The following is a 20,824-nucleotide window of genomic DNA, read 5'->3' on the forward strand; positions in this document are numbered from 1 at the left end:
TCCCCCTGGGCCCAAATCAACTTCTCTCCATGACTCCATCCTCCCATCTCCATTCCTCTCTCTCTCCCTTCACCCCCCACCTCCTCTCTCCCTTCTCTCTCTCTCACTGTTTCAACCCCTCTTTCTATCCTCCTTGTCTTTCTCCTTCTCTCTGCTCTTCCCCTCCCTCTCTCATCCCTTCTCTCGTCTTCTCTCTGCCTGTCCCGCCTCTGACTGACCTCACCCCTGCATTCTCTACTCCTCTCCAGTCCTGCTCAGTGAGCCTCTCACCACCAACCTCTGCCTATCACACAATTTAAAAATTACAGGAAGATGGTGGGGGGCACAGGACTTATGGAGAAATGTCTACACCCAGCTCAACTTCCCTTAGAGCCGCCTGGAGTTGGTGCCCCCCGGGGGCAGCTGGCTCAGTGGGGAATGGGCTCTGACAAACCCTGAGTCTCTGCGAGGCTCCTCAGGGGCTTCACAGCTGCTGCTGGGCCCCCGTCTATTCCCTGTCAGGAGAAGTTGGCCACCTCATGGGGATGGATTCCTGTCCATCTGCTCACAAGGCACCACGGGCAGTCACCAGGAACACAGTGACTATTTCTAGAATGAATGAGCACAACCTCCACCCATGGCTGGATACAGGATATTCCCCCATCCCAGAAGGCCCCCTCGGGCCCTTCCCAGTCAACACTAACCCAAAGGGTAACCCTGCTTCTGTGGCCAGCAAGGCAGTATCTGCCTGAGTTTGAACAGTGTATGAGGAGTCACACCTGGTATACCTTGGGGTGTGAACGGGTCCTCCAGGAAGCGGACACCCAGAAAGATAGGACTGCAAATGTTTATTAAGGGAAACACTATGGAAATGAGAGAGAGAGGAGGGAGCACGGGGCATGGGGCATCAAATATGGTGGAGACTTTTCCAAGATATCATGGCCCAGGAGACTCTTCAAATTTCAAAATTGTCCTGTAAGGTAAAAAGATTTTGGTTTATTTCCAGGTGACCTTCTTTTGCCCAATGTACATTTTGTCTTCTCTGAAATATCTGTGCCCCTGCTGAATACGTCTGTGTGTGGCCGCATCTGTGTCTGTATGTCACGGAGAATAATTATCCACAGATCGCAGATGTAAATCTCAGAGTTTAACTGTGTATGCATTTTTAGAATGTCTTCATCTCATAAGGATCTGAATTCTAATCTTGGAGACAGGGGCTTTCCCTTATCTTTTGAAAGAGAAACTGGAAATCCCAGAACCTGAGCTGTTCCACCCTAAGGTTTATTAAATGAACTACAATGAACATCTTCTGACTGGGAATATTTTCATTTAACCAGTGGGAGGGGTGAGGCTCTACCACCTACCAGCTGTTTTGCAAGATGCTTTCCTTATGAGCTTGGTCTCCCTGCCCTCACCATGACCTCACAATCACATCATTCCCAGCTCATTTCTGAGAAAGCTGGGGCTCTGAGCCCTACTGAGAGTTGGTGTCTGGGCTTAGGCAGCAAAGACACAGGGAAGGGGAAACACTTTGCAGGCCAAGGTTGGGAGATGCAAAGCTGAGAGTCGTGGGTGGGAAGGAGAGGGTGCTAGAGATCAGAGGAGGCCAGAGCAGCTCAGGATTGGCCTTGAGTTTCTGGCCAGAGTCGGCCTCATTCTGAAGGCCAAGGCCGCAGCTGCACTGAACCAGACCCATTCTCATTGCTAGTCTCCTTGGGCCATAAAAACTCAGGGACACAGGTTCCCCTGACAGAACCAAGCTAAATTTTTCAGACCTCTAGGCATTCATTCACCCTGATCCAGAGCCTTCACACACCCAGGGGAAGAATCATCTTTCTGCCGATAATGGACTAAAGGCTGTAGGGCAACAAGGAAGTGCTGTGGGGCTAATTCCCTGTACACACTGTGCTATCTGAGCTCCCACGGTGGCTCTGTGTGGCCCTCACGCAGCCTCCACGCTCCTGCTCACACTGCTTGCCTGGCTAGGAGCAGCCTTCCAGCTCCATCTGAGTTCAACAGACCCCCGTGTGACACCTCCCTGCTTCATCTTTCTCTTCCACAGCCTCCTGTTTACTCCCAGGAGATTCTTCTCCTCCTTCTGCACCCTGCGTCCCTTCACCTGTGCTTCCACTGGGTGGTCAGAAGCTCTGTGCCCTTCAGTGTGGGTCTCTCTGCTGCAGGACACAGGATGCCCCGCCAGTCAGGGATGGGTCTCATCCCTCACAGAGCTGGCCATATGGCCCAGGTTCCATACACGCCTGTAAAACTGGTATTTCTAGCTTCTATAAACAATCTCTGGCTGGGCGCAGTGGCTCACACTTGTAACCTCGGCATTTTGGGAGGCCAAAGTGGGCAGATGGCATGGCTCCAGGAGCTTGAGACCAGCCTGAGCAACGTGGTGAAACATGGTCTCTACAAAAGGTAGAACAAAAAAACATTAGCCAAGCATGGTGTTGCACACAGGTAGTCCCAGCCACTCTGGAGGCTGAGGTGGAAGGATCACCTGAGCCCTGGAGGTGGAGGTTGCAGTGAGCCAGGAGTGCACCCCTGCACTCCAGCCTGGGTGACAGAGTGAGACTCCGTCCCCCCCAGAAATAAAAAACAAACAAACAACTCTTTCCTCATCCACAGAAGATACCTGCTGCCAAGGTCATAATGAGAAAATAATGCAACTGACTTGTAGTCTCAGAAACTTGAGCAAAGTGACCACATCCTCAGCCAGTGCTACCCTCGTATTGTAAAGCCCTGCAGTACAATCTGTGACATTTCTATTCATTCAAGAAAGGAAAGATGAATCCATTTTGCAACTCAGTTCATACTGTTCAGATAAACATACCAAGTAGTACATGTGGAGGTGGTGGTCGAGGCTACAATGGGTAGGGAAGCTGGTTGAGGTCCTGAAGGAGTCGGTTCAGATAGCAGAGGCCAGCCAAGAGGAGAAGGTGGCAGATGTACTACAGGAGACCCTGGTGGAGGAGGTGGCTGAAGTCCCAGGGCCCACGAGTGGAGATTATTGAAGCAGCTGAGGAGATTCATGTGAAGGTGGTTATTGAGGGGCCAGACGCCACCCAGAAGGGGTGGCTGAGGATCCAGAGGTTACTAAGTGGAGATGTAGTCGGAGGTCCCAGAGGCCTCACAGAACAAAAAGGTGAATGATGTCCCAGAGGAAGGCAGCTACAAAAGATGGATGAGGTCCTGGAGGGAGGACACATGCTGGACGTGGATGAGGTCTGGGAGGACCAAGAGCTGCAGGAGGTGGATGAGTTCCCGGAATACAGACACATGTAGCATGTTGATGAGGTCCCAGAAGACTTACAAGTCCAGGAGGTACATGCGGTCCTGGAGGACCAACAGCTGCAGGAGGTGGATAAGATCCCAGAAGACCTACAGCTGCAGGAGGTGGATGAGGTCCGAGATGACCACCAGCTGCAGGAGGTGGGTGAGGTCCCAGAAGACCTACAGCTGCAGGGAGTGGATGAGGTCCCAGAGGACCAACAGCTGCAGGAGGTGGATGAGGTTCCGGAGGACTGACAGCTGCAGGCGGTGGATTAAGTCCCGAAGGACAGACGCATGCCACGGGTCAATGAGGTCCCAGAGGACCAACAGGTGCAGCAGGTGATTGAGGTCCCGGAGGATTGACAGCCGCAGGTGGTGGATGAGATCCGGAAAGACAGGCAACTGCAGCAGGTGGATGAGGTCTTGGAGGACTGACAGCTGCAGGAGCTGGATGAGGGCCTTGAGAACACTTGAGTGGAGGAGGTGGTTGAGTTTTCAAGGGACTCTCTAGTGCAGGACGTGGTTGAGTTCCCAGAGGACAGTCGAGTGGAGGTGGTTGAGTTCCCAGAGGACACTCCAGTGGAGGAGTTTGTTGAGGTCCCAGAAAACCTCCAGATGGAGGGAGTGGTTGAGTTCCCAGATGACACCCAGGTGGAGGAGGCGGCTGGCAGCCCATCAGTGATCCTGAAGGGCCAGCCATGAGATCGGGCAACTAGGGCCATTCTGAGGAAGGATGAGGAGAATTGACCTGCAAGTCAGGAGGAGAAAATGTTTTGAAATATATGAATATGATGGACAAAAACACCAAAACCAACACAAGCTGCACCTTATGCCGCAGGTGATAGTAACCTTGTACCTTTCCCTCCTCCAGATTTCAAAATGGCAGCATCAATGCCCCCCCCCCAAAAAAAACTCCCTTCAACTGAGTTCTGCCGATGGCAGGGGAGTGAAGAAAAGTCATGGGGACAAACTGTTATCCCCACACACCACTCTGTCTGCAAATGTAGGCAGGCTGGGGGCCTGTCCCTGGGAAGACAAAGTCATAACCCAGTAACAAAGAAGCATGTTTCTGACACAGGGGTGTCTATGTCTATCCTCATTCCTCCCTCACCACCATCACCAGAGCATGTTCCTTGCATCAGATAAACAGACAGAAAGGGAAGCATGAAAAGCCCATTGTCCACACGTGAGTCGCGGCTACTCTTAAGAGAATGGCCTCCAGGCTTTTCATGTGCTGTCTCTGATTCTCAGAAATCTGCAAGGTCAGTGTGACCACCCTGCTGCAAATCTAAGAAAACAGAGGCTCCCAGAGGAAGGAGAAATTTCACCCAGCATCACACAGCTGGCAAGAAGCAGAGTGGAAGTCCATTCCAGCTCTGCCTGCAAGACCCTCTCATCCCCCTTCTGCTTCCCTTCTTGACAAAGGGTCTTCCGCACTTTGGAGGTGCCATCCATGGGCACAAAGAGCTCTGGGGAGATGGGGATTCCTGAAGAGCTGCAGGGGAGCTGGGAGAGGGTTTTCTGACAGAATAACCCTACATACAGATGCCAGTTTGGCACGGCTATCATATTTCTTTAACTTCTAGGTAATACCAAATTTTAAGTGCACTATGACATAAAGGATAATTTTGTCCATGGAAAAATGAGGTGGGAATTCTCAACAACAGAAGCAGTTTAAAAATGTGTTTGATTTCAAGCATGTAAGTCCCATGATGTGTGATCAGAGGATTCAGCAGCTGTCGGAGACACAGAAGCCACACGACAACCAGCTCGGCTGAGCATCAGTTAAGGTCTTCATTGGCAATTGTGCCTGTAGGCAATGAGTGATGTTCACTCTCCACCACCTCACAGCCGGGGCACATTTTCTATTAAAATATGGAACCTCTGACACTTAGAATATTAGATCAAGGGCAACACTGGGTGAGGGTGGGGCCGTTTTTGCTCAACACAGTTAAGAACAGACGGGACTGTGATGAACTGTGGAATTGACTGCCAAAGAACATTCAAAATTGCACAAAGCACATATTAATGCTGGATCGATGAGTTTTCACTTCTGGGATTACGGCGGATATTCTGAAGGTTAATTATCTACCTTATTGCAGAAAAGAAAATCCCAGCAACAAAAAGAAACCCCACATATTTTGGGAAGGGGACTCCACACCATCGTGAGTAAAAGGGATCGTCAGAGTCTACTGGGCCGTAAGACCGACTGCAGTGGAGCTCAACAGCATCCTCTCGTTATTTCTGGAAACAGAACAGTGACAGCCCTGCAGCCCTCGGCCCTTAAGCCTTTATGGCTTCCTGACTCATGTGTCTCTCTGGAACTCCCTGCTTTTCCATCATTTCCCATCTTGAAGATAGAGAAAAAGAATTGACCTGAAGAATTAAAACACCATGTTTTTTACTAGACACTCAAAAGTTCATCTTAAAACAAAAACATCCTTATAATTTGTCCATCACAGTTACCTACCTGTGCTGCTTGCAGGCAGCCTTCCTCTCTGCCGTCTCCCTCTGCAAGGCTTGGGCACAGAGCTGTGGGGAGAAAAATACATCCATGTCCTGACTTGGCAGACTATGCCCAAAAGCAAGGAGGGGGAAAGAAAACCCAAAAACTTACCCAGTCGTTGAGGGCCTTTCTTGCAGCAGAAGGGGCGATCTGAAAAAGCCAACACCTGAGAAAGTGTGTGTTGAGAGAGTCTAGGGGCTGTGGCATCATCTTCATGAACGCTTAAGGATCCTGCAACTGCGGGGAGGAAGGCTCCTTACCTCGCATCTGTAGGAGTCCTCTACCCACCGCCGCAGTTCTTGTCTGTCTTGAATCGTTTTCCTATGGTTTAGAATCACTTTCATCAGACAAAGCATCATCTTCAGTATGATTTTAAATAATCTGCCATGTTCCTGATGTCCTCACAACTGACCCCTTCCACAATCTATCTGTACATAGGAAATGTATTTCACATGGTTATAAAAGTACAGTATGATCAAAACTGTTGCTGTAATGCTTCCTCCTCTTTTACTTAATGCCTGCTGGGTTGTGAGTTGACAATTTCCTTACCCATTTTCAGTATGTCCCTAATTCGTCCTTCATTGGGCATCTTTTATCATGAAGCTCCATTCTCCTGGAATTAACATCCTTGCCATATTTCACAGGGCAGACACAGCTGAGCTGATGAACAGGCACAGTCCTTTTGAAGGACGGGTTGATCCTACAACAGCACGCTTTCCTAAGGATGATGACAACTCACACCACCCCTAGAACAGCTGGTATGAACCGAGTATCCACACAGTCTGGCCGGCATTGCAGTCAGGAGATACTTAGCTACTTCACATGTTTTGATCACTGGTAAATCTTAAGGTACTTTGTGTTCTCTTGTGTGAATTCTCTCTCTAGGTATCTCTTCTGACCATTTGTTTCCATTTCTGTGTTGACTGGGTCTAAACGTTGTACAAAGATTTAAAACAAAACACCCCAGCGGGGCTTTCCCAAGAGGCTGGTGTGGGTTTCTGAACTCACTCGCAGATGGGTATTTTTTCTAGAGCCAATTTCCTGGTTTCTTCCACCTCTGACAGCCGCCTCTCCCTTTCTGCTCACTCACATTCTTTCATTCTCAGTTTCCTTAGTTGAGAAGGGAGAGAGATGCACGCACATGATCCACTGGCCTGTGTGGGATTCCTTCTTCCCTTCCGGCATCTGAAGGCCGTGATTCAAAGGTCCCCTGACAACCTTCCCATAAATGAACCAAGTGATCCTCACAACTGGAGGGAGAATTAACATCTTCCATGGAGGGACAAAGAAAAAGCACACTCTGGCCTGCTGGCAAGTCACCTGTCGTTTCCAGCTCATCTTCATCGCTCTGTATTCCTACTCTTTAGTAAATATGAACTATTAAAAGCTTCTATGAGATGTGCTATGTGTGCTTCTAGGGTCAGCCTTGTGCCTGACATAGCAAAAGCTCATTTTAGTTCAGTGTGGAAAACCAGACCTCACCAACTCATCACAAGTGGACAGAGCAGGGGATCGCTCCTTGTCTGACTCTTCCCATAGGGAGACCTGATTCTCCATCAGAAGCTGATGCCAGAACCCAGACAATCAGCCTCAGAGAGATCCGTCCAGGACATGCTGTCCTTAGCCCTGCGGTTCACTGCTGCACATGTCCATGATTCAGGACTGGAACTCTTCTCATGGACTTTAAAGATCCTGGTTGAGAGAAAAGGCCAATCTGAGTGCTGGGTGCATCTACTGAATTGGAAATGATCGAATGACTCTTTAGTCAGGGTGTCCTGAAAATAGATGACAAACTGCAAACCATCCTCTGGTGTCGAGTGACTTTAACAAGGTTTGGTTCACAGAGAGGGAGAGCAGAAAAAGGAAATGGCTGAAAAGGTAGGTTTGCTGTGTTGCCCTCACACTACTTGATTCATGGTTCTGATTCTAAAAATCTCACTTGATACTTGATTTCATATGAAGGAGTGTAAAATGCCAAGAACTCTAGGAAACGGGGGCAAAAACACATCAAAGAGAAAGTTCATGCACCTGTTTCTGAGCGCCCAGGGCACCCTTCAGCACATGCTGTCTGGAGTGGCCTGAAGCAAGGATGTGTTGTGAGGTGCAGAGGATGCAATGGGAGCAGGGTCCCGTCCCCACCCTAAAGGGGCTCACTGTTTAATGCAAATGAGAAGCCAGTGAGGACATCACTACTCCTGCTGTGCACTTGGGAACTGGAAACACAATACCTGAGTCTGGAGGGAAGCTAAGGAAGCATTCTATTCCGGAGTAGACATGAGTGCATGTGAAGCTTCTGATCTCCCATGAGAACAACGGGGACGTGGAGCAGAATCTAAAACCCATGACTGAAAGCATCAAGTTGCTAACATGGCAGTAAAGAGACATGAGGCCAAGATGGAGAAGAAGGAAACCCAGGACGAAGGTCAGCCTCACATTTGGGGCTCATTTCTCTGAGTTTCATCACTGAATTCCAGAAGGGACTAACTGAGATGCAAAGAAGCAGAGCAGCTTTTGCACCATGTGGAGGATTGGATGGAAAACAAGCAGACTGAGGCTCTGTCAGTGAAGGGGATCCCTACTGAAGTCCACTGGTTCTGGATGGGACCCGGAAGAGTCTCAAACCAGGAATAGAGGTGGACAGGAAATACCCTGACCTTTGCAGGGACTGAACCTGCACTGATAACCTCAATTGCTGCCGGTATAGAGGCTGTGTCGGTGTGCTAGGACCCCTGGCCACCCCAGAAATAGACGGCCATCTTTTCTGCAGCAAGATAACATGCTAGTAGGCCTCAATTCATTGCTAAATATTTTTTAACCAGTGACTGACATTCAGCAAAAAAGACTAGTCATGTGGCAGGAAAAATGCAATGTCATATGACCAAAAGCCAAAAGGCTGTGAAAATGAATCCAGAGGTGACGCAAGCATTGAATTTAACAATGCCAGTACCTGGACCTCCTCCTCCCCCTAAAACATTATAATCAAGTATGTAGGAAGGGAAAGGAAACATGAAGATTAATCAAGCAGGAAGGACAAGCTCAATTTTGCACCCACTGAATTTGCCACAAATATTGTGGAAAATATTCTCAAGGCCATTGTAGTTGTCTACTTTGGTTGGCACATGGTTCATACAACAGTATTTGTGTCGGTGAACATCTTACTCTTCCTCGACAGTCTTTCTTTGCCCAAAGATTTCGCAATGACTGTTGACCTTCATCGTCACCTCTTGGACTTCAGCTTGCACTTTAGCTTCCATAGATCTCCATGACATGGAAAAGTATTTTAGGTCCGTTTTAATTCCTGGAAATGATAAAAATCCTTTTATTTGTGTGCATACAAGGCATACAAGTGGACCTGAGCCCTTGGTTAGTGTGTAGAGAGGAGAAGGGGAGAAACCTGAGGGCCAGAAGCTGTTCTTTCCCTTAACAGGGCAAATTTATGTCCACACTATGGGGACTCCCACAGATAGCATGCCTTCCTGGCTACGGCTGTTGGGCCTCCAGGCTTTCCCCTGTCAATCCGTGGATCTGTCATTGACATTTCGTGACTTTAAGACAGACTTGAGAAAAGACATCTAGGAAACAATAATGGAACAAGGATGTGAATATACTTCACACATCTAGGAAACAATAATGGAACAAGGATGTGAATATACTTCACACAACTGAACTGTACATTTCAACAAGGTTAAGATGGTAATTATCATGTTATACATATTTTACCACAAGTTAAAATGTTTCACAATTTGAAAAGAAAGCAACTACCTTCCCTTCAGTTCTCTGAGTTCTAGAATTCCTAACATTTCACTCCCTGCTCCTTCCTGATCTTCTGCAGAGCATCTACTCAGAGTCCCTGCTCTGCTCAGAGTCCACTTTCCTGTCCCTGACACCAGCTTCACTGAGGCTGGTTGGAACCTAACGCAAAACATTCTCAGTAATGCCTCAATTCCCACAAAGAATTCCATATAGACAGCGTATGAGTTGAATCTTCTAAGACATGAAATATTTTTTCTCTTCTTGGCTAACATGCAATGCAAATCCTGTTGCAGATGTGCGTCATATACCTCTGAAATTCCTGATGTATTCAATGAAATAACATCTTTAAAGTTCTTTATAGAATGTTTTTTCTGATTTCTTCATATAGGATAGAAAAAAAAGAACATGTTCTAGGAGTTCGATAGAAGCAAAGAGTGATCTACAAAGATGAAAGAGCAGCGACCGCGTGCGCCCCACAGCTACCGCTGGATTTTATGGGGAAAGCAGCTGGCCCAGTTTGGAGCTAGGAGAAATGTCAAACACATGAAGAAATGAGAAGCAAAGAAACACCGTGAGGCATGAACGTTTCATGGCACCCACGATGTCCCTGCTTGTGAGATAATGAGACAGAGGAATAGATAACCAGGAGAAAGATGAGAAGGTGCAAAGTGGTTCAAGTCAAACAGCTCAACTGAACTTTCCTTAATGGAATATTTAAAAAGTGGTACATTAAAAAACTTCCCCAATTCACATCAAAAAATTCTCTCTTCAGGACTAAGTTGGGTAGAGACTGTTCAATGTGCCTAGATATCTTCATAACTCATATATTTTCTGTTTTCTGCGTATCTTGAAGGGCAGTGCCAAATGATGTGTAATTATCTAGGCTGTAAAAATAAAACATACTTCCTCTTGCCTTGAGGATAAAAAAGCATTGTGGTATTAGCACTTTTTTCTTGGATCATTGTTCAGAAGATGTTTAAGCCCCTAGACACCCACACTTTTACTGTCATGAACAGCAAGAGAAAACTTAGAGCTCAATTTACTCAATGGACAAAAATGCTCAAAAGCCAAATTATGGCACAATTTAGCAGCCACATTCTTACCCAGTACAGACTTTTGACATACTGATCCCTCTGCAGTGGCGACCGGGAACATGGACTTTGAATGATGCCATTCGAAATGACCACTCATTACCCTGCCCAGACACACTTTTCACTGATTCTTCAGAGGGCAGTTCCAAGAGATTCTCTGGGGCTTTCTCTGCATCATGAGAGGCAGTGCAGTTCTGCCCTTCACGTTCCTGCAGTTTGTCGCCTCTTCCTCACGATCTCAGAGGAACTTTGTCTCAGGCCAACTGTTTGTTCCTTGGGCTCTTTCATTTCCCCTGAAAATCATTTGCAGCCCTGCCTACATCTCCATCTCCCTTTTCTCTGAGAAGAGGGTGCTCTTTAAGCATCAATCATCTGGCCCTTCTTGCCGTCTCATTTTTTGACTGGCTCCCATGTTTATGCCTGTTAATAAGGTTCCATGTTTTCCTTCTCCTGTTAAGCTGTCTGTTGTTAGTACTCTGCTGCAGTGAACCGTTAGAGAGGAGAGTGGAAGCTTTCCTTCCACCCGCACAATAGAACTATAAAGCAGAAAATTTAGAAAGAATTTCCTATTTAAGTGCTGAAACTTTAAAAATTTTTTTTAAAACATCTGCCATAATTTAAATAGCAGATTTTTCATAATTCTTATGCTAATAAATCATTTTCCTGATTTTTAAAATAAAGCCCAATATTCATAATGAAGTCCGGAACCACAAATTGTTTAAAATAATTTCTTATTTATGATTATAAGCCCACCGCTAGGGGAAGTTAGTGTACTTACACCAAGGCTAGTTCTCCTGAAGAAAATGGCAAGTGTAGAAATTCCCAGGGACACAACAATAATAATAAGCATCCAAGGAATTCCAAAAAAGTCAGGCCCAGGAAGAAAATGCCCAGGCAGAAAATTGATGGCATGGAATAATACTAGTTGACATAATGATGAGGCTCAATGACATTTACAATATTTCAATTACAAGGAACCATCCTTAGAAACCCTCAACCTCCTCCAAGAGTTAACCACACCCCTCAGATATCCCCAGGCAATTCCACTGCTTCAGGAAAGATTGGAAGTTTCCAGTCTCACGTTCCTTGCATGGCTGGTTGTGTTTTTAGGCATGCAAATGTGTGGTGTCTGTTTTCTTGGTCTGAAGCAGGGATGTCCAATCTTTTGGCTTCTCTAGGCTATATTAAAAGAATGAGAATTGTTGTGTGCCACACATAAAATACACTAACAATAGCTGATGAGCTAACAACAAAAAAAAAATCACAAAAAAAATCTCAGAATGTTTTAAGAAAGCTTACTAATTTTTGTTGGGCTGCATTCAAAGCTGTCCTGGGTTGAATGCACTCTGTCACCCATGGGTTGGACAAGCTAGGTATAAAGTAATTATATTTTCTTCAAAGTCATTTACTTATTTTTTTTTATTGACATATAATATTAAATGACATATAATATTGAATGACATATAATATTCAATATTGAATATTGAATCCAGAATCTCTCTGGATCCCACTTCTCTCTTGAATTACAAGAATCTTTGCAATTTAAAGAACATAAGTAAAAACAAAAATACAATTAAGAGATGACTTCATTCAGAAATAAGTATCAAATTTTAGTGCTTAAAAATAACCAAGGTGGAGGGTGGGTGCGGTGGCTCATGCCTGTAATCTCAACACTTGGGGAGGCCGAGGTGGGTGGATCACCTGAGGTCAAGAGTTTGTGACCAGCCTGGCCAACATGGAGAAATCCCATCTCTACTAAAACATACAAAAATTCTCTGGGCATGGTGGCAGGTGCCTGTAATCCCAGCTAATTGGGAGGCTGAGGCAGAAGAATCGCCTGAACCCAGGAGGCACAGGTTGTGGTGAGCCGAGACGACACCACTGCACTTCAGCCTGGGCAACAAAAGGAAACTCCATCTCAAAACAATAAATAAATAAATAAATATTTAGAAATTTGTGTTACATTGGCAGGGCATGGTGGCTCATGCCTGTAATCCCAGCACTTTGGGAGGCCGAGACGGGCGGATCATGAGGTCAGGAGATCGAGACCATCCTGGCTAACATGGTGAAACCCCGTTTCTGCTAAAAATACAAAAAATTAGCCGGGTGTGGTGGCCAGCGCCTGTAGTCCCAGCTACTCGGGAGGCTGAGATAGGAGAATGGCATGAACCTGGGAGGTGGAGCTTGCAGTGAGCCAAGATTGCGCCACTGCACTCCAACCTGGGCGATGAGCAAGACTTCATCTCAAAAAAAAAAAAAAAAAAATTAGCTGGGCATGGTGGCAGGCGCCTGTAGTCCCAGCTACTCGGGAGGCTGAGGCAGGACAATGGCATGAACTCGAGAGGCAGAGCTTGCAGTGAGCTGAGATCTCACCACTGCACTCCAGCCTGGGCAACAGAGTGAGACTCTGTCTCAAAAAAAAAGAAAAAGAAAAAGAAAAAAGAAATTTGAAATTTGTGTTACATTATTTGTAATATATCAAAAAATATGTCCACATTGTATGGTGGAAGAATGAGAAAAATATAAGAAAAAAAGTCTTAAAGTTATAGGTGGCAGTCTTACACTGCTGGGGTCATCAGAAACGAACCGCAAGAAAAATATAAGGGAACCGCCAAGCAGATATTGAAGTCGAAAGAGCTGCAAGGCAGGACCCTCCATTAGAAATGCTTATAGAAGGACCCCTAGTATGGGGTAATCCTCTACAGGAAACCAAGCCCTGAAAGGACACAAAGATAGATGTGTACCCGCCCCCCCGCTACACCCTTTGTTCTGCTCTCTAATCTTTGCACATACCAGAGATTTCATAAGTTCTGTGAGTACCTGTTTTTCTGCATGTACCAGAGATTTTGTTTTGCACATACCAGAGATTTCGTAAGTTCTGTGAGTATCTGTTTTTCTGCACGTACCAGAGATTTTGTAAGTTCTGAGGCAAGGTCACAAGACGTGTTTAAGTAAGATAAACTCTTGCTGCCATAAACCTGCTCTCCCGCCTCAAAGGTTGAACTGAAATATCAGAAATGGCGGGAACCAATCATAGTTAGCCAAATCGCCTTGTTCAAACACTAGCCAATCATATATCTGATTTGTATAATAACTCTATGCCCACTTTTCTTAGACTATATAACACTGCTCGGAGCTCAGTGGGGGAGCTCTCCTGCCCGTCTCGTTTCGCGAGCGAGTGAGAGTTCCAGGTTCGAACCTGTAATAAAGATCCTTGCTGCTTAGCTTTGACTCTGGACTCTGGTGGTCTTCTTCGGGGAATAAACGGTCTGGGCATAACAAATGGGGGCTCGTCCGGGATTTCCCCCAAGCCCACCAGACCCCCAAGTCAATGGATCTTAATCTGTAGGTAAGCCGGCTTTGTCACCGTCTCTGTCTTTGTCTCTGTCTGTCTCCCTGAAATTTCACGAAATCCATAATCTGTAATCTGTATTGGTCTGTTTTGTAAGTGGCACGGTCTTGGCGGACGTGCTAAAAGACAGCCACTCGGGACTGGTGGGAGACGTCCCCCAGTGCCCATCTGGGGGCCTCCATCCTTGGTTGCCCCATCTGACTCAGGTCGGAAGTCCGACATGCGCTCGCGAAGGCTCATCGTTTCTCACTGTCTGTCCGTTATTGTTAAGTGTTAAGTGTAAGTCCAAAACGAAACATAAAACCTTTTCTTCCCCTTCCAGGACCGGACCTGTCGGATACTCCCCTCTGCTTCACACTCATTTTCGTCCCTCCTTCTCTTTGTAGGAGCAGTCCAAAGATGGGCAACAACCAGAGCACGCCGCTCTCACTCCTTGTTACCAATTTTAAGGATGTGAAGGCTCGGGGGCGTAACTTAAGCGTAGAACTAAAGAAGGGAAAGCTAGTTACTTCTGCCATTCGGAGTGGCCCTCTTTCGGCGTAGGGTGGCCCTCCGAAGGAACTTTCTGTCTCTCTATTATTACTAAGGTAAAAACTAAGATTTTCCTGCCAGGGCAGTCAGGACATCCTGATCAAATTCCTTATATTCTAGTGTGGCAGGATCTTGTGGAAAACCCACCACCCTGGATAACTCCATTCATCCCTGAGCCCTGCAAAGTCCTAGTAATGCGACCTACAAGACAAAGGACTCCCTCTGCTCCCTCGACAGCCAGGACCCCCTAACGTTAGAACCCACTCTTCCCCCACCATATCCGCAGGACCCAGTCCCCCAGGGTGGTGCTTCCGTAGAAGGGAACCGAGAAGCGGAAGCAGCCGAGAGCGAAAGTAACCTGGGGGGGCCGGCCGGCCGAACACAAGGCTGAGTACAGCGGGACCAAGCTTCCCAACTCCCTGACTCCACTGTAGCCCTGCCTCTCAGAGAAATAGGATCATTCGATGATACCGGGCTCTCCCGTCTCATGTATTGGCCTTTTTCCACTAGTGATTTATACAATTGGAAATCCCAAAATGCTCGGTTCTCAGATAATCCCAAAGATCTAACCTCGTTGTTAGACAGTGTCATGTTTACTCACCAGCCGACCTGGGATGACTGTCAACAGCTCCTCCGAATCCTGTTCACAACGGAGGAGCGGGAAAGAATCCAAGTTGAGGCCAGAAAACTGGTTCCAGGAGATGACGGCCAGCCAACTGCAAATCCTGACCTCATTAATGCGGCTTTCCCTTTGACCCGGCCCAGATGGGACTACAACACGGCAGAAGGTAGGGGACGACTGCTCATTTATCGCCAGACTCTAATGGCGGGTCTCCGGGCTGCAGCTCACAAGCCCACCAATTTGGCTAAAGTATATTCTGTGTTACAAGGTAAGACAGAAAGCCCCGCTATATATTTAGAGAGATTAATGGAAGCCTTCAGACAGTTTACCCCTATGGACCCGGAAGCACCGGAAAATCAGGCAGCGGTAGTAATGTCCTTTATCAGGCAGCACCAGATATAAAGAGAAAGATATAAAGAGAAAACTCCAGAAATTAGAGGGTTTAGAAGGAAAACCCTTCTAAAGGAAGGGTTTAGAAGGAAAGCAGATACAGGACCTCCTTCAGATGGCACAGCGAGTTTATAATAATAGAGATACTCCAGAAGAAAAACAGTTCAAGGCAACCAAAGAAATGACCAAAGTCTTAGTAGCAGCTTTCCCCCAGGCAGGAAATGGCCAAAACAGAAAGCAGAAAAAGCAAGGCCCTAGGCAAGGATTAGAAAAAGATCAGTGTGCTTATTGCAAGGAACGTGGCCATTGGATTAAAGACTGCCCAAAGAAACGGAGACCAGCTAACCCTACCTCTGTACTCGTCACCCAGGACTCTGACTAGGGAGGATGGGGTTCGGACCCCCTCCCTGAACCCAGGGTAACTTTGCAAGTGGAGGGGTCCCCAGTTCGCTTCTTGGTCGATACCGGGGCGGAACGCTCAGTCCTAACCAAGCCAATTGGAAAAATGTCTAAGAAAACATCCTGGGTGCATGGGGCCACAGGCATCAAAAAATACCCCTGGACAACCCAGAGGACTGTAGACTTAGGAACGGGAAAAGTCTCCCATTCCTTCCTAGTCATCCCAGAGAGCCCCTGCCCTCTACTAGGGAGGGACTTGCTGACAAAAATGGGGGCCCAAATCCACTTTGAGCCAGAAGGGCCCAAGATAACTGATTCCCAAAACAGGCCAATATCTATCCTGACTGTCACCTTAGAAGATGAGTACAGACTCCATCAAGAGCAAAAGCCCCCCGATCAGGAAATTGACTCTTGGCTCCAGCGTTTCCCTGAAGCGTGGGCAGAAACTGGGGGCTTAGGGCTAGCTAAACATCGACCTGCCATATTTGTGGAAGTTAAGCCAGGGACGGACCCAGTTCAGGTTCAGCAATATCCTATGCCCCTGGAGGCAAGAGAAGGAATCACGCCCCATATCCGCCGACTCCTAGACCAAGGAGTCCTACGGGCTTGCCACTCATCCTGGAATACTCCACTGTTACCTGTTCGTAAACCCAACAGTACGGACTACAGGCCAATACAGGATTTAAGAGAAGTTAATAAAAGGGTCATGGACATACATCCCACTGTGCCCAATCCATACACCCTTCTGAGTGCCTTACATCCCGAAAAACAGTGGTATACCGTTCTTGACCTAAAAGATGCTTTCTTCAGCCTTCCTCTGGCTCCCAAAAGTCAAGAACTCTTTGCATTTCAATGGACGGATCCTGAGAGGGGCATCAACGGTCAGCTAACATGGACCAGGCTGCCACAAGGGTTCAAGAACTCGCCAACCCTGTTCGATGAAGCCCTTCATGAAGATCTGGGTGAGTACCGGCAGCAACACCCTGAAATAACTCTTTTGCAATATGTTGATGATCTCTTAATAGCAGCCAGATCCCCGGAAACTTGTGTTCAAGGGACTGAGGACCTCTTGAAGACTCTGGGGGAGCTAGGCTACCGAGCCTCAGCAACAAAGGCTCAGATCTGCAAGTCGGAGGTAACTTATCTGGGGTACCTATTAAAAGGGGGGCAACACTGGCTAACCAAAGCACGAAAGGAAACAGTCCTATGCATCCCTAGACCCCAGTCGACACGGCAAGTGAGAGAATTCCTGGGGTCGGCAGGGTTCTGTAGGTTATGGATACCCGGATTTGCTGAGTTAGCCAAGCCCCTATAACAGGCAACAAAGGAACGGCAGCCCTTCAATTGGATGGAAGAGGCTGAGCTGGCCTTTCAACAAATCAAAACTGCCTTGTTATCAGCCCCTGTGCTGGGGCTCCCTTATGTCTCCCAGCCCTTCCACTTATACGTGGATGAAAGTAAGGGTGTTGCAAAAGCCGTGTTAACACAGTACCTAGGCCCCTGGCAGAGGCCAGTTGCCTATTTGTCAAAAAAATTAGATTCAGTGGCTGCTGGCTGGCCACCCTGCCTGCGGATAATTGCGGCGACCGCCCTAATGGTCCGAGACGCTGATAAACTTATCATGGGGCAAGAGTTGCGCGTTATAACTCCGCATGCCATTGAAGGCGTCCTCCGGCAGCCGCCGGACTGATGGATGAGTAACGCCCGGCTCACCCACTATCAAGGACTGCTGTTAAACCCCCTCAGAATAACTTTTCTGCCCCCAACCTCTTTAAACCCTGCTTCACTGCTGCCAAATCCAGACTTGGACACCCCGTTCCATGAGTGCACTGAGATACTGGCTCAGGTGCATGGGGTGCGGGAGGACCTGCAAGATCGTCCGCTCCCCGACACAGAACTCATCTGGTTCACTGATGGCAGCAGCTACGTCCACCAAGGCCAGCAGTATGCAGGAGTGGCTGTAACGTCAGAGACTGAGGTAATCTGGGCAGAACCCTTGCCTCCAGGGACATCGGCCCAAAGAGCCGAACTGATAGCACTCACACAGGCCCTCACCCTAGGGGCAGAGAAAAAACTAACAGTATACACGGATAGCCGCTATGCTTTCGCTACTGCGCACATACATGGGGCCATCTACAGAGAGAGGGGACTATTAACAGCCGAAGGCAAAGAAATAAAAAACAAGCAAGAGATCCTAGCTCTATTAACTGCTTTGTGGAAACCAAAGAAATTGGCTATCGTACATTGCCCTGGGCATCAGAAACCAACTACGCCAATTGCTCGAGGCAACTTCTTAGCCGACCAAACCGCAAGGAGCATAGCAAAAGCTCCCAGTCAGCTCCTCGCGCTCCAGCTCCCCGATCCTGGCCCGCAAAAATTGCCATGTTTTCCCAACTATACCAAACAGGATCACGAATGGATGGACACGCTTCCCCTAAAACAGGTTAAAAATGGGTGGTGGACTGATATAAATGACCAAACCATCCTGCCAGAGAAATTAGGACAGCAGGTGTTGGAACACATCCACCGGACAACTCACCTGGGTACCCGGCGAATGATAGACTTAATCAGGCACGCCAAGTTCAGAATCAGGCGCATAGCTGAACTGGCCAGCGATGTCACAACAAATTGCAAAGCCTGCCAACTGAACAACGCTTGCCCCCAAACCCAGACCGCCGCAGGAATTAGGTGTAGAGGAACTAGGCCTGGTATCTATTGGGAAATAGACTTTACTGAGATAAAGCCTGGAAAATATGGGTATCAGTACTTACTTGTCTTTGTAGATACTTTTTCAGGATGGACAAAAGCGTTCCCAACTAAGAGAGAAACTGCTCAGGTTGTAGCAAAGAAAATTTTGGAAGAAATCCTCCCCAGTTATGGCTTTCCCGTCCAGATAGGGTCAGACAATGGACCAGCCTTCGTTGCTAAGGTAAGTCAGGATTTGTCTTCCATTCTTAGGGCAAATTGGAAATTACATTGTGCTTATAGGCCCCAAAGCTCAGGACAGGTAGAAAGGATGAATCGGACTCTAAAGGAGACCTTAACTAAATTGACCATGGAGACTGGCGCTAATTGGGTAGTACTTCTCCCCTACACTCTGTTCCGGGCCCGAAATACCCCTTACAGACTGGGCCTCACACCATATGAAATCATGTATGGCAGACCCCCACCCCTGGTCCCCAGTCTAAAAGATGACTTACTCAAACCTGAAACTGAAAATGTCTCTGAGCTCTTGTTGTCCTTACAAGCCTTACAGAAAATTCACCAGGAAATTTGGCCCAGACTACGAGAACTGTACGAGGCAGGACCTCCGCCGACGCCTCATCCGTTCCAGCCGGGAGACTGGGTCCTGGTCAAGTGCCACCGGCAAGAAACTCTCCAACCCAGGTGGAAAGGACCACTGCAAGTACTCCTGACTACTCCCACCGCTCTCAAAGTAGAAGGCATCGCTTCGTGGATCCACTACACACACGTCAAACCGGTGGACCCATCATCCAACCTTCTCGAGCCATCTGGAGCACCGGTTACATGGACTGTGGACAAAGCTAAGAACAATCCCTTAAAGCTAACCCTGCGCCGTCATCCCCATGGCCGTAACCATGTTTAGCTCACCTATGCTTTTATGCCTTATGCATGTGACTCTCCTCACTGCTGCACCGTCTAATCCCTATGTCTGGAGGTTCTGGCTCTATGAAAACAAAACTCATCCTGGGGAAACCCCCCAGGCGGGTAAACTGCTGGCTAGTGCAGACTGCCCCCCCTCAGGGTGTAATACTATAGTTTACCTCAATTTCACTAGGTTCCAGATTGCCCAACCAGCAATACCCATGATCTGTTTTGAATATGATCAAACTGAATATAATTGTAAAAATTATTGGTGGCACCAGAGTGCAGGTTGCCCATATAGCTACTGTAAGACGCACTCTGTCCGATATTGGAGAGAACAACAAGGGTGGTATTTTTACCAAACTGAGTCTCCCGTCACTTACACTTGGATAATTAGAGACCCATGGGACTCTCGGTGGACAACCCCACAACATGGGGGAGTATATTACTCATCAACTAGTACCTGGCCCAGTAGCCATTTATATCTGTGGAGAAGTCTAGTCCAGATTCAACCCTTAATCCATACACAAATCCACAGGCAAGAAACCAAGCTATCACAAGACTTGCAGCCCTTCTCCTGGCTAACCCTACTACAGGAAGGGCTAGCATTCGCCAACCTCACCGGTTTAGGCGACCTGTCCTCTTGCTTTATGTGTGCAACCCTAGGAAGACCACCATTAACGGCTGTTCCTCTATCCTCCCCTCCCACAAACTATACAGGTTTTAACTCGTCAATAGTCACGATACCCGATGTGGCCCTGTACCGTGACCCATACCAAGAGAAATACCCCTATTGTTATTCGGCATTTAGCAACAGCCTCTGTAACCAATCGGCTACATACCCTAATAGTCCCATATATGCTCCCCCTGGTGTGTTCTTCTGGTGTAATATGACTCTGTTAAAGACTCTGTCCAAAAGCATCTCTGACGGACAGTTGTGTATCCCTGTTACCCTAGTTCCCTGACTGACACTGCTAACCCCGGCAGAGTTCATAGGCTGGGCAGGGACCGCCCCAACTGAAACTGCGCGACATAGATGAGCAGTTTTTCTACCACTAATTGCCGGAATATCCTTAACCACCTCTGTCGTCGCAGCGGGGTTAGCAGGAGGGGCCCTACAACACTCCATGATAGAAAACGACAGGCTGTTACAACAATTCTCTGTTGCTATGGAAGACTCCGCCTATTCCCTAGCCTCCCTTCAGCGGCAGCTCACCTCCCTAGCTCAGGTCACCCTTCAAAACCGCGGAGCCTTAGACTTACTCACGGCTTAGAAAGGAGGTACCTGTATGTTCCTCAAAGAAGAATGCTGTTTCTAT

The 20,824-nt window shown here is 47.6% G+C and overlaps 1 pseudogene; it reads right to left on the reverse strand.

The window, feature by feature from the left end:
• Window positions 1–1,663: 1,663 nt before the first annotated feature.
• On the reverse strand, window positions 1,664–5,866 carry LOC102146618 (uncharacterized; annotated as a pseudogene).
• Between the last annotated feature and the right edge of the window lie 14,958 nt (window positions 5,867–20,824).

The sequence above is a fragment of the Macaca fascicularis genome, chromosome 9, assembly GCF_037993035.2.
Source record: "Macaca fascicularis isolate 582-1 chromosome 9, T2T-MFA8v1.1".
NCBI classification, from domain to species: Eukaryota; Metazoa; Chordata; class Mammalia; order Primates; family Cercopithecidae; genus Macaca; species Macaca fascicularis.